Source organism: Bos mutus, chromosome X (assembly GCF_027580195.1).
Source record: "Bos mutus isolate GX-2022 chromosome X, NWIPB_WYAK_1.1, whole genome shotgun sequence".
Taxonomy (NCBI): Eukaryota; Metazoa; Chordata; class Mammalia; order Artiodactyla; family Bovidae; genus Bos; species Bos mutus.
Window position 1 is genome coordinate 62258979 of NC_091646.1, and position 27880 is coordinate 62286858.

A 27880-nucleotide genomic window follows, 5' to 3' on the forward strand; every position below is an offset into this window, starting at 1 on the left:
AATGCCAAAAAGAAAGAAAACTACAGACCAATATCATTGATGACCATTGATGTAAAACTCCTCAACAAAATACTAACAAACAGAATCTCAAAATATATTAAAAAGATCATACACCATGACCTAGTGGGCCTTAACCCAGGGGTTCAAGGATTCTTCAATAATGGCAATCAATCAATGGGATACACCACATTAACAAATTGAAAGATAAAAACTACATGATTTTCTCAATAGATGCAGAGAAAGCCTTTGACAAAATTCAACATCCATTTATGATAAAAACCCTCTAGAAAGCACCCATAGAAGGATCATACCTCAACATAACAAAAGCAATATATGGTAAGCCCACAGCAAACATTATCCTCAATGGTGAAAAATTGAAAGCATTTCCCATAAAGTTGGGATCAAGACAAGGGTGCCCACTCTCACCACTACTATTCAACATAGTTTTGGAAGTTTTAGGCACAGCAATCAGAGCATAAACAAAATAAAAGGAATCCAGATTGGAAAAGAAGAAGCAAAACTCTCACTGTTTGCAGATGACATGATCCTCTACATAGAAAATGCTAAAGACACCACCAGAAAATTACTAGAGCTAAGCAATGAATATAGTAAACTTGCAGGATATAAAATCAACACCCAGAAATCCCTTGCATTCCTATACACTAACAGTGAGAAAACAGAAAGAATAATTAAGGAACAATTCCATTCACCATTGCACTGAAAATAATAAAATATTTAAGAATAAATCTACCTAAAAAAACAAAAGACCTATATATAGAAAACTGGTGCTGCTACTGCTGCTAAGTCGCTTCAGTCCTGTCCGACTCTGTGCGACCCCATAGATGGCAGCCCACCAGGTTCTGCCGTCCCTGGGATTCTCCAGGCAAGAACACCAGAGTGAGTTGCCATTTCCTTCTCCAATGCATGGAAGTGAAAAGTGAAAGTGAAGTTGATCAGTCGTCTCCAACTCTTAGCGACCCCATGGACTGCAGCCCCCCAGGCTCCTCCATCCATGGGATTTTCCAGGCAAGAGTACTGGAGTGGGGTGCCATCACCTTCTCCAATATAGAAAACTATAAAACACTAATGAAAGAAATCAAAGATGGGGGAGGAGCTAAGATGGCGGAGGAATAGGACGGGGAGAACACTTTCTCCCCCACAAATTCATCAAAAGAACATTTAAACGCTGAGTAAATTCCACAAAACAACTTCTGAATGCCGGCAGAGGACATCAGGCACACAGAAAAGCAACCCATTGTCTTCGAAAGGAGGTAGGAAAAAATATAAAAGACAAAAAAGAGACAAAAGAGGGAGGAACAGAGCTCCATCCCGAGAAGGGAGTCTTAAAAAGAGAAAAGTTTCCGAACACCAGGAAACATTCTCACTGCCAAGTCTGTGCCAAGCCTTGGAAGCACAGAGGGCAACATAATAGGGAGGAAAAATTAAAAAAACAATTAAGACCCACAGATTACGAGCCCTACGGTAACTCCCCCAGCGGAGATGCAGCGCAGATGCCTGCATCCGCCATTAGCAAGCGGGGGCTGGGCAGGGAGGTGTGGCACGGGCTGCATCGCTTAGGGTAAGGATCTCACCTGAATACCCTGAGCGCTACCTGAGTGAAATAATTTGGGCTAGCAAACCAGACTGTGGGATATCTACCATGCGAAAAGCCAGACCTAATCTAAGACACCGCCAGGCCTGCTCATGAAACAAAGGACTGTACAGAGATAGATGGCTGCAGACTGTCCCCGTCCGGTGACAGGCAGCCAGAGCCAGAAGGGGGCAATCGCAGCCCCAGAGAGACATTATCTACAAAATTGTAAGCAGGCTTCTTTGCTAACTAAAACTTGTTGGGGTTCTGGACAGTCAGCATCCGCCTGAGAAGGTGCGCTGGTTGTACACCCAGATAACCGAGCGGCGGGGAGGCGATAAGTCACAGCAACCACGCTCACCAAACACCTCATCACTGAAAGACAAGTATATGTCTTGTCTTTCTTGTCTGAGCTGCTCGGGCCTGGGAAGGGCACAAAACGCAGGCCCAACCGAGTCTGTGCCTCTGAGGACTACCCAAGTGCCTGAACCTGAGCAGCTTAGACCTGGGAGGTAAAAACAGCCCAGTGCTGGCCGCGGATGGTTCCTGGCAGAGCAATCTTGAGCCTGAGCAGTGTGGGCAGGGAGGCTACACGTGCCATGAGCGGGGGCAGGCCCAGTGTGGCTGAGGCACTGCGAGCACACGCCAGTCTTACTTATTTGCAGCCTCCCTCCCTCCCCACAGCATGACTGAAAAAGTGAGCCTTGAAAAAATAAAGGTGTCCATCACCGCCCCCTTTGTATCAGGGTGGAAATCAGACACTGAAGAGACCAGCAAACAGAAGAAGCTATAAAAAAGGGAACCGCCTTGGGAGCGACAGGCAATAGATTAAAAGCCCGTGGTTAGTACCGACTACATAGGAAGAGGCCTATAGATCTTGAGAAATATAAGCCGGAAAAAGGAACTAGCCAAAAATGAACTGAACCCCCAATACCCACAACAACATCAGAGAAAGTCGTATATATATTTTTACTATTTTTACGATCATTCTTTCTTTCTTTCTTTTTAAATTTTTTAAAAAATTTTAAGTCCTCTATTACTCCTTTAATTTTTCACTTTTATAACCTACTATTACTTTGCAAAAAAAAAAAGACCCTTTTTCTTTTAAAAAGCAAACTTCATATATATATATTTTTATAACTCTCGTGACCTTGTTTTTTTTCTTCTTCTTTTTCTTTAAAATTGTATTTTTGAAATTCCAAACTCTGCTCTAGATTTTTAATTTTAGCTTTTTGGTATTTGTTATCAATTTTCTATCTATATATTTTTTATAACTTTTGTGACTTTTTGTTTCTTTTTCTCTTTCTTTCTTTTCATCTTTTCTTTAACATTGTATTCTGAAATTCAAAACTCTACTCTAGATTTTTAATTTATGCTTTTTGGTATTTGTTATCAATTTTGTACCTGTATCTTCTTTATAATTTTTGTGACTTTGTTTTTTTTTTTTTTTTTTTTTTTTTTTCTTTCTTTCCTTCTTCTTTACTTTAACATTGTATTTGTGAAATTCCAAACTGTAGTCTAGATTTTTAATTTTTGCTTTTAGGTATTTGTTACCAATTTTGTACCTTTAAGAACCCAATCTTCAGTACCCATTTTTTACTAGGGAGCGAGATTACTGGCTTGACTGCTCTCTTCCCCTTCGGATTCTCCTTTTGTTCCACCAGGTCGCCTGTGTCTCCTCCCTAAACCTTCTCTGCTGTACCCAACTCTGTGAATTTCTGTGTGTTCCAGATGGTGGAGAACACTTAGAGAACTGATTACTGGCTGGATCTGTCTCTCTCCTTTTCATTCCCTCCTTCTATCCTCCTGGCCACCTCTGTCTCCTTCCTCCCTTTTCTCTTCTCCGTATAACTCCATGAACATCTCTGAGCAGTCCAGTTGTGGAGTGCACATAAGGAAGTGATTACTGGTTATCCTGCTCTCTCCTCTATTGATTCTACCTCATCGCATTAGGGTCACCTCTAAATTCCTCCTCCCTCTTCTCTTCTCCATGTAACGCTGTGAACCTCTCAGGGTGACCCTCATGGTGGAGAAGCTCTTCATCTTTAACCTAGATGTTTTATCAATGGTGCTGTAGAGAAGGAGAAGTTTTGAGACTACTGTAAAAATAAGACCAATAACTGGAAGCAGGAGGCTTAAGTCCAAACCCTGACTTCAGGAAACATTAATTGACAGGAGCTCATCAAATGCCTCCATACCTACACTGAAACTAAGCACCACACAAGGGCCAACAAGTTCCAGGGCAAGACATACCAAGCAAATTCTCCAGCAACACAGGAACACAGCCCTGAGCTCCAATATACAGGCTGCCCAAAGTCATCCCAAAACCACAGACATCTCATAACACATTACTGGACACTTCATTGCACTCCAGAAAGAAGTAATCCAGTTCCACCCACCAGAACACAGACACAAGCTTCCCTAACCAAGAAACCTTGACAAGCCACCTGTATAAACCCACCCACAGTGAGGAAACGCCACAATAAAGAGAACTCCACAAACTGCCAGAATACAGAAAGGACACCCAAACACAGCAATTTAAACAAGATGAAGAGACAGAGGAATACCCAGCAAGTAAAGGAACAGGATAAATGCCCACCAAACCAAACAAAATAGGCAGAAATAGGGAATCTATCTGATAAAGAATTCTGAATAATGATAGTGAAATTGATCCAAAATCTTGAAATAAAAATGGAATCACAAATAAATAGCCTAGAGACAAGGATTGAGAAGATGCAAGAAAGGTTTAACAAGGACCTAGAAGAAATAAAAAAGAGTCAATATATAATGAATAATGCAATAAATGAGATCAAAAACACTCTGGAGGCAACAAATAGTAGGATAACAGAGGCAGAAGATAAGATTAGTGAAATAGAAGATAGAATGGTAGAAATAAATGAATCAGAGTGGAAAAACGAATTAAAAGAAATGAGGACAATCTGAGACCTCCAGGACAATATTAAACGCTACAACATTCGAATCATAGGGGTCCCAGAAGAAGAAGACAAAAAAGAATGACCATGAGGAAATACTTGAGGAGATAGTAGTTGAAAACTTCCCTAAAATGGGGAAGGAAATAATCACCCAGGTCCAAGAAACCCAGAGAGTCCCAAACAGGATAAACCCAAGGCGAAACACCCCAAGACATGTATTAATCAAATTAACAAAGATCAAACACAAAGAACAAATACTAAAAGCAACAAGGGAAAAATGAAAAATAACACACAAGGGGATTCCCATAAGGATAACAGCTGATCTTTCAATAGAAACTCTCCAAGCCAGGAGGGAATGGCAATATATACTTAAAGTGATGAAAGAAAATAACCTACAGCCCAGATTATTGTACCCATCAAGGATCTCATTCAAATATGAAGGAGAAATCAAAAACTTTACAAACAAGCAAAAGCTGAGAGAATTCAGCACCACCAAACCAGCTCTCCAACAAATACTAAAGGATATTCTCTAGACAGGAAACACAGAAAGGGTGTATAAATTCGAACCCAAAACAATAAATTAAATGGCAATGGGATCATACTTACCAGTAATTACCTTAAACGTAAATGGGTTGAATGCCCCAACCAAAAGACAAAGACTGGCTGAATGGATACAAAAACAAGACCACTATATATGTTGTCTACAAGAGACCCACCTCAAAACAGGGGACACATACAGACTGAAAGTGAAGGGCTGGAAAAAGATTTTCCATGCTAATAGGGACCAAAAGAAAGCAGGAGTAACAATACTCATATCAGATAAAATAGACTTTAAAACAAAGGCTGTGAAAAGAGACAAAGAAGGTCACTACATAATGATCAAAGGATCAATCCAAGAAGAAGATATAACAATTATAAATATATATGCACCCAACATAGGAGCATCACAATATGTAAAACAAATACTAATAAGTATGAAAGGAGAAATTAAAAATAATACAGTAATAGTGGGATACTTTAATACCCCACTCACACCTATGGACAGATCAACTAAACAGAAAATTAACAAGGAAACACAAACTTTAAATGATAAAATAGACCAGTTAGACCTAATTGATATCTATAGGACATTTCATCCCAAACCAATGAATTTCACCTTTTTCTCAAGTGCACACGGAACCTTCTCCAAGATAGATCACATCCTGGGCCATAAATCTAGCCTTGGTAAATTCAGAAAAATTGAAATCATTCCAAGCATCTTTTCTGACAACAATGCAATAAGATTAGATCTCAATTACAGGAGAAAAAATATTAAAAATTCCAACATATGGAGGCTGAACAACACACTGCTGAATAACCAACAAATCACAGAAGAAATCAAAAAAATAAAATCAAAATTTGCATAGAAACGAATGAAAATGAAAACACAACAACCCAAAACCTGTGGGACACGGTAAAAGCAGTCCTAAGGGGAAAGTTCATAGCAATACATGCAAACCTCAAGAAACAAGAAAAGAGTCAAATAAATAATCTAACTCTACACCTGAAGCAACTAGAAAAGGAAGAAATGAAGAACCCCAGGGTTAGTAGAAGGAAAGAAATCTTAAAAGTTAGGGAAGAAATAAATGCAAAAGAAACAAAAGAGAACATAGCAAAAATCAACAAAGCCAAAAGCTGGTTCTTTGAAAGGATAAATAAAATTGACAAACCATTAGCCAGACTCATCAAGAAACAAAGGGAGAAAACTCAAATCAATAAAATTAGAAATGAAAATGGAGAGATCACAACTGACAACACAGAAATACAAAGGATCATAAGAGACTACTATCAGCAATTATATGGCAATAAAATGGACAATGTGGAAGAAATGGACCAATTCTTAGAAAAATACAACTTTCCAAAACTGGACCAGGAAGAAATAGAAAATCTTAACAGACCCATCACAAGCACGTAAATTGAAACTGTAATCAGAAATCTTCCAGCAAACAAAAGCCCAGGTGCAGACGGCTTCAGAAGCTGAATTCTACAAAAAATTTAGAGAAGAGCTAACACCTATCCTACTCAAACTCGTCCAGAAAATTCCAGAGGAAGGTAAACTTCCAAACTCATTCTATGAGGCCACCATCACCCTAATACCAAAACCTGACAAAGATGCCACAAAATAAGAAAACTACAGGCCACTATCACTGATGAACATAGATGCAAATATCCTTAACAAAATTCTAGCAATCAGAATCCAACAACACATTAGAAAGATCATACACGATGACCAAGTGTGCTTTATCCCAGGGATGCAAGGATTCTTCAATATCCGCAAATCAATCAATGTAATACACCACATTAACAAATTGAAAAATAAAAGCCATATGATTGTCTCAACAGATGCAGAGAAAGCCTTTGACAAAATTCAACATCCGTTTATGATAAGAACTCTCCAGAAAGCAGGAATAGAAGGAACATACCTCAACATAATAAAAGCTATATATGACAAACCCACAGCAAACATTATCCTCAATGGTGAAAAACCGAAAGCATTTCCTCTAAAGTCAAGAACAAGACAAGGGTGCCCACTTTCACCATTACTATTCAGCATAGTTTTGGTAGTTTTAGCCACAGCAATCAGAGCACAAAAAGAAATAAAAGGAATCCAAATTGGAAAAGAAGAAGTAAAACTCTCACTGTTTGCAGATGACATGATTTTCTACATAGAAAACCCTAAAGACTCCACCAGAAAATTACTAGAACTAATCAATGAATATAGTAAAGTTGCAGGATATAAAATCAACACACAGAAATCCCTTGCATTCCTATACACTAATAAGGAGAAAACAGAAAGGGAAATTAAGAAAATAATACCATTCAGCATTGCAACAGAAAGAATAAAATACTTAGGAGTATATCTACCTAAAGAAACTAAAGACCTATATATAGAAAACTATAAAACACTGGTGAAAGAAATCAAAGAGGACACTAATAGATGGAGAAATATACCATGTTCATGGATTGGAAGAATCAATATAGTGAAAATGAGTATACTACCCAAAGCAATTTACAGATTCAATGCAATCCCTATCAAGCTACCAACAGTATTCTTCACAGAGCTAGAACAAATAATTTCACAATTTGTATGGAAATACAAAAAAAAAAAACTCAAATAGCCAAAGCTATCTTGAGAAAGAAGAATGGAACTGGAGGAATCAACCTACCTGACTTCAGGCTCTACTACAAAGCCACAGTCATGAAGAAAGTATGGTACTGGCACAAAGACAGAAATATAGACCAATCAAACAAAATAGAAAGCCCAGAGATAAATCCACGCACTAATGGACACCTTATCTTTGACAAAGGAGGCAAGAATATACAATGGATTAAAGACAATCTCTTTAACAAGTGGTGCTGGGAAAACTGGTCAACCACTTGTAGAAGAATGAAACTAGAGCACTTTCTAACACCATACACAAAAATAAACTCAAAATGGATTAAAGATCTAAACGTATGGCCAGAAACTATAAAACTCCTAGAGGAGAACAAAGGCAAAACACTCTCTGACATACATCACAGCAGGATCCTCTATGACCCACCTCCCAGAATATTGGAAATAAAAGCAAAAATAAACAAATGGGACCTAATTAACCTTAAAAGCTTCTGCACAACAAAGGAAACTATAAGCAAGGTGAAAAGACAGCCTTCAGATTGGGAGAAAATAATAGCAAATGCAGCAACAAACAAACCACTAATCTCAAAAATATACAAGCAACTCCTACAGCTCAATTCCAGAAAAAGAAATGATCCAATCAAAAAATGGGCCAAAGAACTAAATAGACATTTCTCCAAAGAAGACATACAGATGGCTAAAAAACACATGAAAAGATGCTCAACATCACTCATTATCAGAGAAATGCAAATCAAAACCACTATGAGGTACCATTTCACACCAGTCAGAATGGGTGCGATCCAAAAGTCTACAAGCAATAAATGTTGGAGAGGGTGTGGAGAAAAGGGAATCTTCTTACACTGTTGGTGGGAATGCAAACTAGTACAGCCATTATGGAGAACAGTGTGGAGATTCCTTAAAAAACTGGAAATAGGACTGCCTTATGATCCAGCAATACCACTGCTGGGCATACACACTGAGGAAACCAGAAGGGAAAGAGACACGTGTACCCCAATGTTCATCACAGCATGGTTTATAATAGCCAGGACATGGAAGCAATCTAGATGTCCATCAGCAGATGAATGTATAAGAAAGCTGTGGTACATATACACAATGGATTATTACTCAGCCATTAAAAAGAATACATTTGCACCAGTTCTAATGAGGTGAATGAAACTGGATCCTATTATACAGAGCGAAGTAAGCCAGAAGGAAAAACGCCAATACAGTATACTAACGCGTATATATGGAATTTAGAAAGATGGTAACAATAACCCTGTATATGAGACAACAAAAGAGACACTCATGTATAGAAAAGACTTTTGGACTCTCTGGGAGAGGGAGAGGGTGGGATGATTTGGGAGAATGGCATTGAAATGTGTATAATATCATATATGAAATGAGTCGCCAGTCCAGGTTCGATGCACGATACTGGATGCTTGGGGCTGGTGCACTGGAATGACCCAGACAGATGGTATGGGGAGGGAGGAGGGAAGAAGGTTCAGGATGGGGAACACATGTATACCTGTGGCAGATTCATTTTGATATATGGCAAAACCAATACAATATTGTAAAGTTAAATAAAATAAAATAAAATAAATAAAATAAAAAACAAATTAAAAAAAAGAAATCAAAGATGACACAAATAGATGGAGAAATATACCATATTCATGGAGCAGAAGACTCAATATAGTGAAAATGAGTATACTACCCAAAGCAAACTGCATTTCAGTGTAATCCCTATCAAGCTATCAATGGTATTTTTCACAGAAATAGAACTAGTAACTTCACAATTTGTATGGAAATACAAAAAAAACTTTGAATAGCCAAAGCGTTCTTGAGAAGGAAGAATGGAACTGGAGGAATCAACGTGCCTGACTTCAGACTATACTACAAAGCTACAGTCATCAAGAAAGTATGGTATGGGCAAAAAGACAGAAATATAGATCAATGGAACAAAATATAAAGCCCAGAGACAAATGAACACCTATGGACAACATCTATTTCTGCTTTCTTGACTATGCCAAAGCCTTTGACTGTGTGGATCACAATAAACTGTTGTAAATTCTGAAAGAGATGGGAATATCAGATCACCTGACCTACCTCTTGAGAAACCTATATGCAGGTCAGCAAACAACAGTTAGAACTGGACATGGAACAACAGACTGGGTCCAAATAGGAAAAAGAGTACAAGGCTGTATATTGTCGCCCTGCTTATTTAACTTCTATGCAGAGTACATCATGAGAAACACTGGGCTGGAGGGAGTACGAGCTGCAATTAAGATTTCCGGGAGAAATCTCAATAACCTCAGCTATGCAGATGACACCACCCTTATGGCAGAAAGTGAAGAGGAACTAAAAAGCTTCTTGATGAAAATGAAAGAGGAGAGTGAAAAAGTTGGCCTAAAGCTCAACATTCAGAAAACAAAGATCATGGCATCTGGTCCCATCACTTCATGGGAAATAGATGAGGAAACAGTGGCAGATTTTAATTTGGGGGGCTCCAAAATTATTCCAGATGGTGATTGCAGCCATAAAATTACAAGATGCTTACTCTTTGGAAGGAGAGTTATGACCAACCTAGAGAGCATATTCAAAAGCAGAGACATTACTTTGCCAACAAAGGTTCATCTAGTCAAGGCTATGGTTTTTTCAGTAGTCATGTATGTATGTGAGAGCTGGATTGTGAAGAAAGCTGAGCACTGAAGAATTGATGCTTTTGAACTGTGGTGTTGGAGAAGACTCTTGAGAGTCCCTTGGACTGCAAGGAGATCCAACCAGTCCATTCTGAAGGAGATCAGTCCTGGGTGTTCTTTGGAAGGATTGATGCTAAAGCTGAAACTGCAGTACTTTGGCCACCTCATGCAAAGAGTTGACTCATTGGAAAAGACTCTGATGCTGGGAGGGATCGGGGGGCAGGAGGAGAAGGGGACAACAGAGGATGACATAGCTGGATGGCATCACTGACTCGATGGGCATGAGTTTGAGTGAACTCTGGGAGTTGGTGATAGACAGGAAGGCCTGGCGTGCTGCAATTCATGGGGTCACAAAGAGTAGGACACGACTGAGTGACTGAACTGAGCTGGACTGATAGACAATTTATCTTTGACAAAGGAAGAAAGAATATACAATGGAGAAAAGGCAACCTCTTTAACAAGTGGTGCTGGTAAAACTGATCAACCACTTGTAAAATAATGAAACTAGAACACTTTCTAACACCATACACAAAAATAAACTAAAAGTGGACTAAAAATCTAAGTGTAAGACCAGAAAATATAAAACTCCTTGAGGAGAACATAGGCAAAACACTCTCTGACATACATCACAGCAGGATCCTCTGTGACCCACCTCCCAGAGTAATGGAAATAAAAGCAAAAATAAACAAATGGGACCTAATTAAACTTAAAAGCTTTTCCACAATGAAAGAAACTATAAGCAAGATGAAAAGACAGCCTTCAGAACGGGATAAAATAATAGAAAATGAAGCAGCAGGCAAAGAATTAATCTCAGACGTATACAAGCACCCCACACAGCTCAATTCCAGAAAAATAAACGACCCAATCAAAAATTGACCAAAGAACTAAATATAAATTTATGCAAAGAAGGTTTACAGGTGTGTAACTAACACAAGAAAAGATGCTCAACATCACTCATTATCAGAGAAATGCAAATCAAAACCACAGTTAAGTTCCATTTCACCCTGGTCAGAATCAGTTCAATTCAGCCACTCAGTCGCGTCCAACTCTTTGCAATCCCATGAACCACAGCACGCCAGGCCTCCCTGCCCATTACCAACACCCAAAGTGCACCCAAACCCATGTGCATTGAGTCGGTGATGCCATCCAACCATCTTATCCTCTGTCGTCCCCTTCTCCTCCTGCCCTCTACCTTTCCCAGTATCACAGTCTTTTCAAATGAGTCAGCGCTTCACATGAGGTGGCCAAAGTATTGGAGTTTCAGCTTCAACATCAGTCCTTCCAATGAACATCCAGGAATGAACACTTTTAGCATAGACTGGTTGGATCTCCTTGCAGTCCAAGGGTCTCTCGAGAGTCTTCTCCAACACCACAGTTCAAAAGCATCAATACTTTTGCACTCAGCTTTCTTTTAAGTCCAACTCTCACATCCATACATGACCACTGGAAAAACCACAGCCTTTACTAGATGGACCTTTGGTGGCAAAGTAATGTCTCTACTTTTCAGTATGCTGTCTGGGTTGGTCATAACTTTCTTTCCAAGGAGTAAGCGTCTTTTAATTTCATGGCTGCAATCATCATCTGCAGTGATTTTGGAGCCCAGCAAAATAAAGTCAGCTACTGTTTCCAATGGCTACCCGTCTATTTGCCATGAAGTGATGGGACCAGATACCATGATCTTAGTTTTCTGAATGTTGAGCTTTAAGCCAACTTTTTCATTCTCCTCTTTCACTTTCATCAAGAGGCTCTTTAGTTTTTCCTCACTTTCTGCCATAAGGGTGGTTTCATCTGCATATCTGAAGTTATTTATATTTCTCCCAGCAATCTTGATTCCAGCTTCTACTTCCTCAAGCCCAGCGTTTCTCATGATGTACTCTACATATAATTAAATAATCAGGTGACTGTATACAGCCTTGATGTACTCCTTTTCATCTCTGGAACCAGTCTGTTGTTCCATGTCCAGTTCTAACTGTTGTTTCCTGACTTGCATATAGGTTTCTCAAGAGGCAGATCAGGTGGTCTGGTATTCCCATCTCTTTCAGAATTTTCCACAGTTTATTGTGTTCCACGCAGTCAAAGGCTTTGGCATAGTCAATAAAGCAGAAATAGATGTTTTTCTGGAACACTCTCACTTTTTCATGATCCAGCGGATTTTGGCAATTTGATTTTTGGTTCCTCTGCCTTTTCTAAAACCAGTTTGAACATCTATCTGGAAGTTCATGGTTCACGAATTGCCGAAGGCTGGCTTGAAAAATTTTAAGCATCACTTTACTAGCGTTGGAGGTGAGTGCAATTTTGCAGTAGTTTGAGCATTCTTTGGGATTGCCTTTCTTTGGGACTGGAATGAAAACTGGCCTTTTCCAGTCCTGTGGCCACTGCTGAATTTTCCAAATTTGCTGGTAAATTGAGCACAGCACTTTCACAGCATCATCTTTCAGGATTTGAAATAACTCAACTGGTCAGAATGGCTGCTATCAAAGTCTACAAACAATAAATGCTGGAGAGGGTGTGGAGAAAAGGGAACCCTCTTACACTGTTGGTAAGAATACAAACTAGTACAGCCACTAGGGAGAACAGTGTGGAGATTCCTTAAAACCGGGAAATAGAACTGCCATGCGACCCAGCAATCTCACTGCTAGGCATACACCCTGAGGAAACCAGAATTAAAAGAGACACATGTACCCCAATGTTCATCGTAGCACTGTTTACTATAGCTAGGACATGGAAGCAGCTTAGATGTCCATCAGCAGACAAATGGATAAGAAAGTTTTTGTACATATACACAATGCGGTATTACTAGGATATTAAAAAATGCATTTGCATCAGTTCTAATGAAGTGAATGAAACTGGAGCCTATTATACAGAGTGAAGTAAGTCAGAAAGAAAAACACCAATACGTATATTAACGCATATATGTGGAATTTAGAAAGATGGTAACAATGACCTTATATGTGAGACATTAAAAGAGATAGAGATATAAAGAACATACTTTTAGACTCTGTTGGAGAAGCTGAGCCTGGGATGATTTGAGAGAATAGCATTGAAGCTTGTATATTACTATATGTGAAACAGATCACTGGTCTAGATTTGATGCATGAGACAGGGTGCTCATGGCTGGTGCACTGGGATGACCCTGAGGGATGGGATGGGGAGGGAGGTGGGAGAGGAATTCAGGATGGTGGATACATGCACACCCGTGGCTGATTCATGTCAATGTATGGCAAAAAAAAAAAAAAAAAAAAAAAAAAAAAACACTACAATATTGTAAAGTATTTTGCCTCCAATTTAAATAAATAAATCAATTTTTTAAAGAATATTAATACTTTAGAAATGTCTATCTAAAATAGCCTCTCAAGGCTTTGGTAACTTTAATTTCTAGAGTTATTTTAAATTAAGTGATGGAAGTTTATTTGTCATTCCCAAATAGAATAATAAATTTAAACATGAATTACTGAACACTGGCTACCTCTTGCAGAAATATCAAAGACATTTTGGACTATTAATAAATAGAATTGGTGACACACTGAAATATTTTCTATAAAAAAGCACCTTTTTAAAGAAATTGTTGTTAGGATTTATGTTCACCAATCTACATATGGTTGATTTAAATGATAGTTCCTGGTTACTTAAGGAAAGGAGGATGTATGTTGTCAGTAAAGTAGGTATTAGAAATGGAATTGCATTTTATCAATTGTTTTTAATTTATTGACATTAATAGAAGGCTAATTTCTTTACAGTATTGTAGTGGGTTTTGTCATACATCAACATGAATCAGCCATGGGTGTACATGTGTCCCCCCATCCTGAATCCCCCTCTCATTCCACCTCCATCCCCATCCCATCCCTCTGGTTTGTCACAGAGCACCAGCTTTGAGTGTCCTGCTTCATGCACGGGACTTTCACTGGTCATCTCTTTTATGTATGGTAATATACATGCTTCAATGCTATCCTCTCAAATCGTCCTATCCTCCCCTTCTCTGACATGGTCCAAATGTCTGTTCTTGACATCTGTGTCTCTTTTGTTGTCTTGCACACAGAGTCGTCATTACCATCTTTCTGCATTCCATATATATGCATTAATATACTGTATTGGTGTTTCTCTTTCTGACTTACTTCACTCTCTATAATAGGCTCCAGTTTCATCCACCTCATTAGAGCTGACTCAAATGTGTTCCTTTTTATAGCTGAGTAATATTCCATTGTGTATATGTACCACAACTTAGATAGAGGTGGCCTGGAGGAGAAAGATGAGAATCAAAAGGGGAGAGAGCAATGAAACCAATAATCAAATCCCCAAGTGAAAATGGATACTCAAGATTAGATCCTTAAAGGTACAAAATTGGTAACAAGTATCAGAAAGCAAAGATTAAGAACTTAGAATAGAGGCTAGACTCTCAAAAATACAATATAAAAAAAAATACAAACAAAATCAATCACAAATTTTTTTTAATATATATATGGAATTTGTTTTAGAAAATAGGGTTTATTTTGAAAGGCTATAAAAATAAAAGTTAAGGGAGTAATAAAGAACTGATTTTAAAAAATAATTAAAAAATTATAATAGTGAAAATATATCTGGGGATTTCTCTGGAGATGTTATGGGCAGTGTGGGGTCAGTTCAGTGTCAGATAGTCCCTTGTTCCAATTTGTACTTTTTCTCAAGTTCTATAGGTGCCCTTCAAATGCACAGTCTCAGTATTAAATGGGTTTTAATCTGTTGCACCTGTCACTTCCACTGGGGATGCCCCTTCTTTGTTTATTTTTGCTTCCTCTGTCTGCAAGTCTCTTCAGTGTCTAATTTCCACCCTGACACAAGGGAGTGAAGATGTCCACTTATTTATGCTCACCTGTTCAGTTACATTCTGGGGAGGGAGTGACAATGCAAACAAATACTACTGGCATGTGTGGGGATTGCTCGCAGTGGATGGACCACACTGGGTTTACCACAATCCAAGGCGGCATGTACTTCCCAGGTCCACACTGCTCAGGCTCCAGGGTGCTCTGCAGGGGCACTGTCTCAGGTGGGCCCTGTGTTTTGTGAAGTCCCTGGGACTAAGCCATTCAGGTTCTCAGGTGCTCCACAGGGACACAGACCCAGATGGACTGTGTTTTCTGTTCCCTTCCCAGGTCCAGAGCATCTCAGGCGACTGGGTGCTTGGCAAATGCACTGCCCCAGGTGCACTGTGTGTCTTCCTCACCTCCTCAGTCCTGGCTGCTCAGTTTCCCTGGTGTGACATTATAGCATAGTCCCAGGTATGCTGTGTGTCTCCTCTAGGGAGCTGATCTCAGGCTGTGACACTCCTGGCAGATGTCAACCATCCAGGGTCCCAGGAAGACATGGTTAGCAACTGGGAGCCTCTTCACAGTTTGGTGGAAGATGTGATCTCTGGGGCCAAGGCTGCAGCAGCCCCTTGCCTTCTGGCTCTGGCTGTTGCAGGCCTGTCTCTTGGCCTCCAGGGAGGGGAGGACCCTATATGGCAGCTGTCTTGCTCTCCTTTGACATTCCCTCAATTCTTTGTTCTGTAAGACATTTCCCATGTAATGACTAGAGCATTTCATGGGAAAGGTCTTTGTGTGTGTGTATCTGGTGATCCCACTGTTTGGGTTGCTATCTCACATTAGTGCCCTCAGATTGTCCTCAGGGCATTCAGGCCTGGTCCTTACCATAAGGACTGATGATCCAGCCCATGTCTCCCCACCCAGCCCCCACTCACTGGTGAAAGACGCAAAGGTCTGGGCCACTTCTCCACTGGCAGTTGCAGTTAGGCATATATTCTGTGGTTTGTTGTTGTTATTGGTTTTTTTTCTCTGTTTATGCTGCCCTCTAAGATTCCTAAACTCCCCACAGACACACCTGTGAGAGGGTTTCCTACTGTATGGAAACTTCTCCTCTTTCATGACTCCCTCCCCAGGATGGGTCTCCATCCCTAAATCTTTCTCTCTGTTTTCATCTTTTATATTTTGTGCTACTTCCTTCTGAATAGATTAGACTGCTTTCTGTGTGCCTGGTGTCCTCTGCCAGTGTTCAGAAGTTGTTTTGTGGAAGTTGCTCAACATTCAAATGATCTTTTGATGAATTTGTGGGGGAGAAAATGGTCTCTCCATCCTATTCCTCCACCAACTTGGGACCACCTCTCAAGAAGAGAGTTTTGTGCTCGGTAAAGTTTGACTAAGTTCAAAATAAATTTAATTGAGTAAATTAATTTTAAAAGTAAACTGGTACAAAACTTGAATATGTCTTTTTTTCTTGAAGAGGACAAATTTTCTTTAGATGTTGAACTACCTTTGATAACAGATTTTGTTACCTTTTAAGTGTTCTGTATTTGCTTTTGAAATCTTTTATTGTTACTTTGACTAAGTGATTATTGTTTCACAGTGATCTATGATACTATCTGACTGAGTGTTCTAAACTCTTTTGATATTTATTTACAAAACTTACAAAATCAAAATTTAATGAACTCCTTTGACTGCTAGCTAACTTTGGGATGCTTCAAAGAGGCCTTGAAACATCCAAAAGAGACATACTAACCTAGTTAGTCTCAATGTTATATTAAATTACACAGAAAGCATTGTCATTGTGAAATTAATAAATCTTAAGTTATATTGTACAATAAATGTTATTAACATAGATATCCTAGAAATTATATCAAATTCCTTAAAATCTGGTATGTCCTGATAAAATGTTATCAGTCATAATACTAGTCATTATCTTAAAGTGTTGTATGTGACAGCAGTAACCAACTTCCTTTGTCAATTGCATTATAATAAGGTTTTAAATATGCCTTCTTAAGTCTTTTGTAGTTCTAGGCAGTTATGGTTTTATTCTGATGACTCTGCTTCTTTGTCAAGATTTATGGAAAGGACCTTTGAATAAATACCAGTTTCTGATCTTCAGACTGTAATGCTGAACTGGGAAAGGAATTAAATAATTCTAATGGGAAACCTGATGGCTTCATAAAACTGTTAACAAAAAGGATTCATTGCCTAAGACTGAGTAAACTGGTAAATATGGTTATAAATTTTATGGTTTCTATCTGAAAAATTACTGACTTAAATCTGTGTTTTCCAGGTATAAGGAAATATTTCCCTCAAACTATGACTCATAGTAATTCAGTTTATTATACCTTTGTAAGTAGAAATGAAACATTTATCTTTTTTTCTATCTGCTCCCTCCAGAGATTGTAAACACTTAGGTTCTCTGCAGTTTTATCAGATAAATTAGGAGGGCTACCTTACTAACAGATATAGAAATCTCAAGGTATTTTGGGGGCCTTGAAAAGGAAGGAATTCACCTAGATCTTTTGGGAAAAATCTGTGATAAACCCTTGGCATGATCTTACTAACCCTCAGAGGTTTAGTCTGAGACTCCTTATAAACGTTTCACCAAAGCAAGAAAAATATATATTCAGTTAGAGTTATATAAATTATCAGGACAACTTTTTAAACTTATTTTGCAAATAAATTAGTGTTAATGTCAATATATTTGATAGAAATTAGGGTAATTTTAGAGAGGAAAAAAAAGATGTTTCAATGAATGTTAAATCCAAGTTTTGTTCATGGAGTTCTGTATTGACTAAGACTCACTTCCTGGGTAGTTATTTGCTGTTACACTATATTAATGTAAAGTTTAATTGAATTATTAAAAGAATGCTCTAAGTTTGTTTCTGTAGCTTATCTCAGTAATTTTTGGATGAAGATTACTGCCACCAGGGGATTATACATATTGGAAAAGACATTATTTAAAGGACAAGTCGGATGAAAAGGCTTTCAGCAGGTTCTCTTAACTAGTTAATATCCAGCAAAACTAAAGGTAACTGACCCTCAGATTCATATTTCACAATTAAAAAGGGCCCCTGAACCAGACTGGTCTATAGAGAGGACTGCTGACCTCAAACTCACCTTGAAACAATGCTCAAATAGAAGACTCTTCACTTAGACCAGAATGAGAAGACAATCAGAAGTAGGCAGCTAGCCCAAGATCCTGGACCTGACTCATATAATTGTTTATAATGCTTTCTTGATATCTTGGAACTTTGTATATGAATCAAGTGTTTCCGATCATGGGTATGACTTTATTCCTATTTTAAAAAACAATCCAATTGTTGGGTTTGCAGCCAATTATCTGTGTCTAGTATTTTGGGGTTAGCTTGGTGGATTTCTCCCCTCCAAGATTCTGATTGGATAGCTCTTAGGAAATTTATTTTAGAAGAAAGAAAGTTCAGTCTACTCTTAATATTACTAGATGGGATCCTCTCATCTGGCCAGTTTATAATACCTACTCTGACCCTGGTCATAAATATGAGTTTTCCTCTAAAGTTATTTAAGCTCAATCAAAGTAACAAGGAAATAAATAAGCCAAGGAATGAAACCTCCTACAATTACAGGATGAATTTATGTGGTTAACACCAGACTTTGGTCATTTGAGTTTTAAGGGCCCTTCTGTCTTAGAAACAGTTACATTAAACTAAGGATAACCAGCTTGGTAACACTAGGAAATTGGGTTGAGAGACTTATGGACAATGCCAATACATAATTTTCCTGAAAGATAAGAATGGTACAGAATAGACTAAGTCAGATGACCTGAGAGTATATTGGGCTGCATGTAATGGAAGTTATTGACTTAACTCTTACTTGCAACTTCATTAATACTGCTATCTATGTTATTCCTACTTTGCTGTTTTGCAAGATTGTTGTTTCCTGCATTAACAAATGTATGACTGAGCCTCTGACAAAATATATAGTTTATATGAGATCAATAGGTATAATAGTGTAATTCTAGATATGGAAAGTTACAATAAAAAGGAATTTTTCCTGGATAATAATAGACTAGTAAGACAGGTCATCCAGAGTCCTTTAGCTGCTATTATGACCTAGTCCAGTAAAATACATTGAGTGGCCTATCAGTGAAATATTTGCCAGCCCTAAGAATGAGCCTTCCTAGCACTGTGGGATGAAATGGTCGTGAAATGTCTCATGAGCCATGGTTGAACTTATGATCATGGGGGGCGGGGGGGGGGGGGGTGGCATGTAAGCTACAAATTGGTACTTGCCATCTATTTCTACAAGGATTAGATCATGTGCTGCTTCGGCTGCTGATTTTCAACACCACCTCTTGAAAGGAGTTCAGGATGGAGAGCAGAAATGAGTCTATCTGCGTGGGGGGGATGTGAGGGGGACTGGCAGAACAGGTCTTCAGATATTTTCAGGAGCCAATTTTATGAGCCCAATTCTTATATCTCCTCGTATCTAGAAAAACACTAAAATCCTTCATGGTGATGACTGCTCCTCATGACTAGAAAAATCTGCAAAAAGAATTGTGCTTGATTGCATGTACTCCACCTTCACCAAAATCATATATATACTGACTTTCCCTCCACCCCGCCTCTTTGGAGCGATTTCTTAGAGCCATCTGAAATGCTGTTTCCTGGACTATTGTTCTCATTTTGTTGCAAATAAAACTCTCATGTTGTGTGTTTTTTTTTTTTTTAAGTTGACAATAGCCTCCAGAGCTCTTGGTCGTTTCACCTCTTACTTGGGTCCCTCAGTTCTCTGTCCACTGCCATCATGTTTTGCACCACTGTTCTTGCTCCACCTTCAATGTTCACTGTTGTTTTAATTACCCTGGAAAAAGCAAAGGGTAGTGTTTAAGGTAGCATTGTCAGACAAAATACAGGATGCCAAGAAGCCCAACTAAATCTGAATTTCAGTTAAATGAATAATGTTTTTAATATGAGTGTGCCCCAGATATTCCATGGGTGTATATTAATACTAAAAAGTAATTTGTTATTTTCTTGAAATTCAAATTTAAATAGACATTTAAAATAATTTATCTGCTAAATCTGGTGATGCTAACAGCACAAGTTCTGATGTCAGAATGACTTCATTTGAATACTGATGTTTATTCTGAGTAGCTGTATGATTTTAAGCAAAAAGTTTTAGCATCTCTTATCTTAATTTCCTCCTGTCTAAAATGAGGATAATGATATTAATTATTTAATAATGATTACTGAAAGAATTATGATATATGAGTAAAATGTAGATTGTCTATCATATAATCAAAATGGTAGCCATTGATATTACTAAATTACAATGACTAATAATAGTGTTCCTCTTGTTAGATAGATGTGCATTTAACAGGTAAGAAAATCTTCAGTTACATGGATAAATCTCTGTAGTAGAAATTTAGAGAACTTCACATAGATAGCTAGTCTTCTCAAGGCATGCATGGGTCATTTTTATATACTTAAATTTTAAGTACAGTTCATCAGTGTCTTGAAAAAAATAACTGTTTTGTTATGAAGCACAATACAATATCAGTAGCTTTTAGGTCTGAGACATCATATAAAACTGGGATACTAAAATAGAATATTCAAGGTAATCAGTGTCTTACACCGAAGATGTGGTCCTCTCTTTCGTGTCTCAGGTCACTTGATTTGGTCAACAGATGGCAAGCGATAATTTCACAAGTCACTCTGCATCTGGGTAATATATCAAGAAGCAGATAACTTTAGAGAAAAACACCGAAATAAAGATTCAAAGAAAGGCAAGAAAAATAAAATAAAATTACTAACAATAAGGAAGACCCAGTCAAAAGATTCAGTGTTCATGAATATATCTTCATTTACTTAAGAGCTGCAGGGAAAAAGCAGAGCCAGAGTCTAAGAATAATAGCATTACTAAGTGGGTTTTGGAACAAGAATGTCAATACTGATACAAGCAGAAGAGAAGGTCAAAATATTTAACAACTCACATGAGCAAGAAATGCAGTAGGTACTATTAGAACTGGGAATTAAAGACCCCTCATTTGTTTGTTACTGAATCATAAAGAGATACAAGGATTCAGATGGAGGAGTCAGAGTGGCCAGGGTATTTATGGGAGGAAGGATTTGGAGGGTTAGAGTGTAGCAGCTTCATGCCAATTGGTACAGAAATTTTCAACATGTTTAATAATCAGCAAAGGTACTCTGGTGAATGAAATCAAACAGCAGCCCTGGATACAAGATTCAAAATAGGGTATGAACAGGCCAAACAGGCAAAACTACCAACAGAGATTGTCTAGAGCTACGTGTTATAACTCTTTTGACCCTAAAGTTGGATTGTGGTGGTTTACTTTTGTTCTTTGATTCTGTATCAGGTGGACTGTAAACTCAGTGAAAAGTAGTAATGATATCAATTTTGTTCATCATTTATCAGGATTGCCTATCACAGTGCCTAATGAATATTTGTTTAATGAATAAAGAGCCAGTCAGTTTCTCCTAGTGCCCGGAGTATCCTAAGAACAAATCTTTCTAGAGTATGAAAAGCTCTGAGAATTCCTTCTGATCTTGAACTGCCCTTGGAGATCTGAGGGACAGAAACTGGTCCCTATCATTTGAACTCCTGGATATCATTTCCTAAGCCTCACCTCAGGAGAACACTAAAGTGCTCTATGATTATATGGCTTCCCTAAAGCAGACCTGAACCCTTAATTGTGAAGGACCGAACCGCAAAAGTCACTGGTATCCTGACCTGTTTCTTAAACTTTTTTTTCAATTCCACTCAAAAGTTTATTTGGCAAATATGTATCCAGTTTACAACTATCAGATCATATCAGATCAGTCGCTCAGTCGTGTCTGACTCTTTGCGACCCCATGAATCGCAGCACGCCAGGCCTCCCTGTCCTTCACCAACTCCCGGAGTTCACTCAGACTCATGTCCATCGACAGAAATAAATTTCAGGAAGAGCCTACCTATGGACTTTAGTCACTGTCAGCTAAAACCAAGATCTTATGACAATATGTTCCCCATGATAAACTGCCTCTATTCATTTAGGGAAGTAAAAACCAGAACTACACTGCAATTCTGTAAGCTACAAATTTCTCAACTTTAAATAGAAATAGCGGAACAATTCAAAGAATTAGCTGCCCACAGCAATGATTCAGTATTTTTAATTGATATCAATATACCTTATGACATTTTTATAGAAAAGTTCTTAAATATAATTATTTAAACCAGAAAGAAAAACACCAATACAGTATACTAATGCATATATATGAAATTTAGAAAGATGGTAACAATAACCCTGTGTACGAGACAGCAAAAGAGACACTGATGTATAGATCAGTCTTATGGACTCTGTGGGAGAGGGAGAGGGTGGGGAGATTTGGGAGAATGGCATTGAAACATGTATAATATCATGTATGAAACGAGTCGCCAGTCCAGGTTCGATGCACAATACTGGATGCTTGGGGTGGTGCACTGGGATGACCCAGGGGGAGGGTATGGGGAGGGACGAGGGAGGAGGGTTCAGGATGGGGAACACAGGTATACCTGTGGCGGATTCATTTCGATATTTGGCAAAACTAATACAATATTGTAAAGTTTAAAAATAAAATTAAAAAGAAAAAAGAAGAAAAAAACTTTGAAAAAGAAAAAAAAAAGACTATTTCACTAAATTTCAATAAGTTATGCTGTAAATCTTAGTTCAGTTCAGTCGCTCGGTCATGTCTGACTCTTTGCGACCCCATGAATTGCAGCAGGCCAGGCCTCCCTGTCCATCACCAACTCCCGGAGGTCACTCAAACTCATGTCCATCAAGTCGGTGATGCCATCCAGCCATCTCATCCTCTGTCGTCCCCTTTTCCTCCTGCCCCCAATCCCTCCCAGCATCAGAGTCTTTTCCAATGAGTCAACTCTTTGCATGAGGTGGCCAAAGTACTGCAGTTTCAGCTTTAGCATCAGTCCTTCCAATGAACATGCAGGACTGTTCTCTTTTTGAATGGACAGGTCGGGTCTCCTTGTAGTCCAAGGGACTCTCAAGAGTCTTCTCCAACAGCACAGTTCAAAAGCATCAATTCTTCAGCGCTCAGCTTTCTTCACAGTCAAACTCTCACATCCATACATGACTACTGGAAAAACCATAGCCTTGACTAGATGGACCTTTGTTGGCGAAGTAATATCTCTGCTTTTCAATATGCTATCTAGGTTGGTCATAACTTTCCTTCCAAGGAGCAAGCGTCTTTTAATTTCATGGCTGCAATCACCATCTGCAGTGATTTTGGAGCCCCAAAAAATCAAGTCTGACACTGTTTCCACTGTTTCCCCATCTATTTCCCATGGAGTGATGGGACAAGATGCCATGATCTCAGTTTTGTGAATGCTGAGCTTTAAGCCAACTTTTTCACTCTCCTCTTTCACTTTCATCAAGAGGCTTTTTAGTTCCTCTTCACTTTCTACTATAAGGGGGGTGTCATCTGCATATCTGAGGTTACTGATATTTCTCCTGGCAATCTTGATTACAGCTTGTGCTTCTTCCAGCCCAGTATTTCTCATGATGTACTCTGCATATAAGTTAAATAAGCAGGGTGACAATATACAGCCTTGACGTACTCCTTTTCCTACTTGGAACCAGTCTGTTGTTCCATGTCCAGTTCTAACTGTTGCTTGCTGACCTGCATAGTGGTTTCTCAAGAGGCAGATCAGGTGGTCTGGTATTCCCATCTCTTGAAGAATTTTCCACAGTTTATAGTGATCCACACAGTCAAAGGCTTTGGCATAGTCAGTAAAGCAGAAGATGTTTTTTATGGAACTCTCTTGCTTTTTCCATGATCCAACAGATGCTGGCAATTTGATTTCTGGTTCCTCTGCCTTTTCTAAAAACAGCTTGAACATATGGAAGTTCACGGTTTACATATTGCTGAAGCCTGGCTTGGAGAATTTTGAGCATTACTTTATTAGTGTGTGAGATGAGTGCAATTGTGCAGTAGTTTGAGCATTCTGTGGCATTGCCTTTATTTGGGATTGGAATGAAAACTGACCTTTTCCAGTCCTGTGGCCACTGCTGAGTTTTCCAAATTTGCTGGCATATTGAGTGCAGCACTTTCACAGCATCATCTTTCAGGATTTGAAATAGCTCAACTGGAATTCCATCCCCTTCACTAGCTTTGTTCGTACTGATACTTTCTAAGGCCCACTTGACTTCACATTCCAGGATGTCTGGCTCTAGGTCAGTGATCACACCATCGTGATTATCTTGGTCATGAAGATCTTTTTTGTACAGTTCTGTGTATTCTTGCCACCTCTTCTTAATATCTTCTGCTTCTGTTAGGTCCATACCATTTCTGTCCTTTATCGAGCACATCTTTGCATGAAATATTCCCTTGGTATCTCTAATTTTCTTGAAGACATCTCTAGTCTTTCCCGTTCTGTTGTTTTCCTCTACTTCTTTGCATTGATTGCTAAAGAAGGCTTTCTTATCTCTCCTTGCTATTCTTTGGAACTCTGCATTCAGATGCTTATATCTTTCCTTTTCTCCTTTGCTTTTAATTTCTCTTCTTGCCACAGCTATTTGTAAGGCCTCCTCAGACAGCCATTTTGCTTTTTTTGCTTTTCTTTTTCTTGGGGATGGTCTTGATCCCTGTCTCCTGTACAATGTCACGAACCTCCGCCCATAGTTCATCCTGCACTCTATCTATCAGATCTAGTCCCTTAAATCTATTTCTCACTTCCACTGTATAATCATAAGGGATTTGATTTAGGTCATACCTGAAAGGTCCAATGGCTTTTCCTACTTTCTTCAATTTCAATCTGAATTTGGCAATAAGGAGTTTAATGATCTGAGCCACAGTCCACTCCCAGTCTTGTTTTTGCTGACTGTATAGAGCTTCTCCATCTCTGGCTGAAAAGAATATAATCAATCTGATTTTGGTGTTGAGCATCTGGTGATGTCCATGTATAGTCTTCTCTTGTGTTGGAAGAGGGAGTTTGCTATGACCAGTGCATTCTCTTGGCAAAACTCTATTAGCCTTTGCCCCACCTCATTCCGTTTTCCAAGGTCAAATTTTCCTGTTACTCCAGGTGTTTCTTCACTTCCTACTTTTACATGTACATTTACAGTATAATAAATATGAAACCAACATTTTTACTAATTTCTACTAAATCTTAAGGAAATGAACACTACATGGATGGGATCAAAAGTCCCAAATTTGTAATAAACTCTTTTCAAAAGGACAGTTATAGTTATTTTTTCTTTATGAAAACATTTTTTCCATTCCTTTTTGCTTTCAAATTTTTTTTCATGAGTTTTTACATATACATAACTGATTGGCTAATTTTCCATGCAAATGTATAGTCATGAAAACATTAATTTACAAATTTATTTCCTTCTTATACTAACTGAAAATAATTGCTGACTAATTTGTATAATTATTCTGGTTTTTCTACATACTTATCCTCATCAAAGCACCCCTCCACCCTTCATCCAAACATGCATTATGTAATAATGCTATATTAGTCAAATTACCTGGAAAATTCATTTTATTGGATATAATACATATACTCTTGCTTCAAAGCAACCCTACAAAAAGGAAAATTGCATGTGGAAAGATATCCCTAGAAAGCAATTTATTTTGTTTCTTTACTTCCAAAAACCAGTTTAAATAAGACCCAAATGTTAAGGGTCAGAAAGAGCCAGAAAATCTGCTTATGACTTTGAATGGAGCAGGTTAGTATTATCTCTGGCCTTAAGAAACTCAGGAGGAAAAAAAGAACTTCAGGTAGACTGACTTCTTTCAAAGACTAACTCATGAGACAGGAAGTCGAAGCCTAAAAATTTCAGGAGTCTAGTAGTTTATCTCTTGAATTGCTTTTAATGATTTAAGATGGTCCTGACAGAAAATTACTTGTAACTGTATCAGACCCACTCTGGGTTCCACAACAGTGGCCTGAAACCTAAATATGGTATATAAAGCCAACTGACCTTTACAGGGAAGGAGTGACACTATATTGGGCATCATTCTTAATGTGCCAGAATTCTTCCCTACCTAGATATATGATGATCCTCTCACACTGTTGAATCTATAACATTCTCCATATTTACAGAATCACAAAAGTAATACTTTCAATTCCTGAAAGAGTAAGACAAAGAAATTCATCATTCCATACATTTCAAATAACATTTTAAAAGGGACCTGCACAGTAATATAAGTGAAACTTATGATGAAAGACAGAATGAAGAGTCACTACTTAGTGTCAAAATACACTAAACAGCAACCTTTATGCATATTTCATTCAAGCACTAAAGGCAGTAAATATGAAATTAAGATGAAAATAACACTAAATTTGTGGGGTGAGTCTCAGTGGGACAGAGACCCTAGTGGGTTGTGAGGCCGCCCCACGTGGTGGTGGTGGCAAGAAGAAGGACTCTCTGGGGTTTGCGGGCTCACCAGCATACCTCATTATCAAGGATCTTGGGGAAATTCATTCAAGGCTGTTAGATCACTGACCAGTTATCCAAGGTGAAACCCGTTATTTTGTGAAAGAATTTGAAGAAAAACATGGTCTTTGAGAAATGCGAGTTCTTGAAAATCTGAAGAATATGATCCATGGGACAAGTGAACATACTCTTCTGACGTGTAGAGAAACAATGCAAGACAACTTAGACCAAGTTCTCCAGAGATTGCAAGCAGCTACTGACTCGGTCTGTAGATTCCACCAGAGGGAACAGGAGTGAAAAAAGATTCATAATGACCTTTTAATGGCTAGTGAGAAACAGCACAGAACACAGTGGGAGGATTTCATGAAAGAGCAGCACAGCAAACAGGCAGAAGTGGACGAGGAGCACAGGATGGCCATGGAGAAGCTGAGAGAGCAGTATCCAGAGATGGAGAAGGACCTGGCAAGATTCTCAACCTTCTGAGAACTTGAACCACAGCAATGACAAACTAATGAGAAAAAACTGACATCCCCCCTCAAAAAACAACAACAACAACAAAAACTGCTCCCACCAAAGCATTTAGCCTCTGCTTCAAGCTTAACAATATATTTGATGGCACTTTTCTGTCGGAAAACGGAGCCCTCTCCTGGAGTCTTCGCTATTTCCTAGAGGAGTGCCACATCCTTCCAGTTTCAAGTGCCTCTCAATGATCATTCAAAGGGTAAGGAGTTGAAGGAAAGTGGTGTCCACGTGCTCTCAGTTAATGTGGACCAGTTTTGGTTTCCATTGATTGATTATCTCAGAGAACTAAGGGTAAGTACAGACTTCTTAGGGAAGTAATTTAATTCATCCTTCTGCAGGCTTAATGTTAATTTATCATTGTGGCTTAGAAAGCAGAGATGGTGTCTGCCTGTCGTGGATTCCTTGGTTCTTGAAGGAATGTATACAGTGTTATTCCGTGAGTAATGCAGACAGAAACAACTGTCCAGGAACAGAGATCATATTGAAGAGAGAGGAGCGTCAGAACCATGTCTGCTGTGCACATGGGGCCACACTGGTCTCTGAATGGCCCGTTGGGAGAAGTTGTTGTATAATGCTGTGTTTTTGCTGGACAACAAGACATGCTTGTTAAGATTGTGGCCTTCCAACACTTCATGTTTTCAGCTTTGTTTAAAACATGCTTACAAGGAAAAGCTTACCAGAAACACAGCTAACTTTTAAACTTTCCAAGAACCATAATCTTGCCCATAGCCTTTACCTCATTTTTACCTCTGTTTTTGCTGTGGGTAAGTTTTGTAAGATAAATAACGTCTCT

General features: G+C 38.6%; 1 pseudogene; it reads left to right on the top strand.

Annotated features, from left to right (window-relative positions):
• The first annotated feature begins 1511 nt into the window (after window positions 1–1511).
• On the top strand, window positions 1512–27048 carry LOC102285461 (biogenesis of lysosome-related organelles complex 1 subunit 5 pseudogene; annotated as a pseudogene).
• Window positions 27049–27880: the final 832 nt, after the last annotated feature.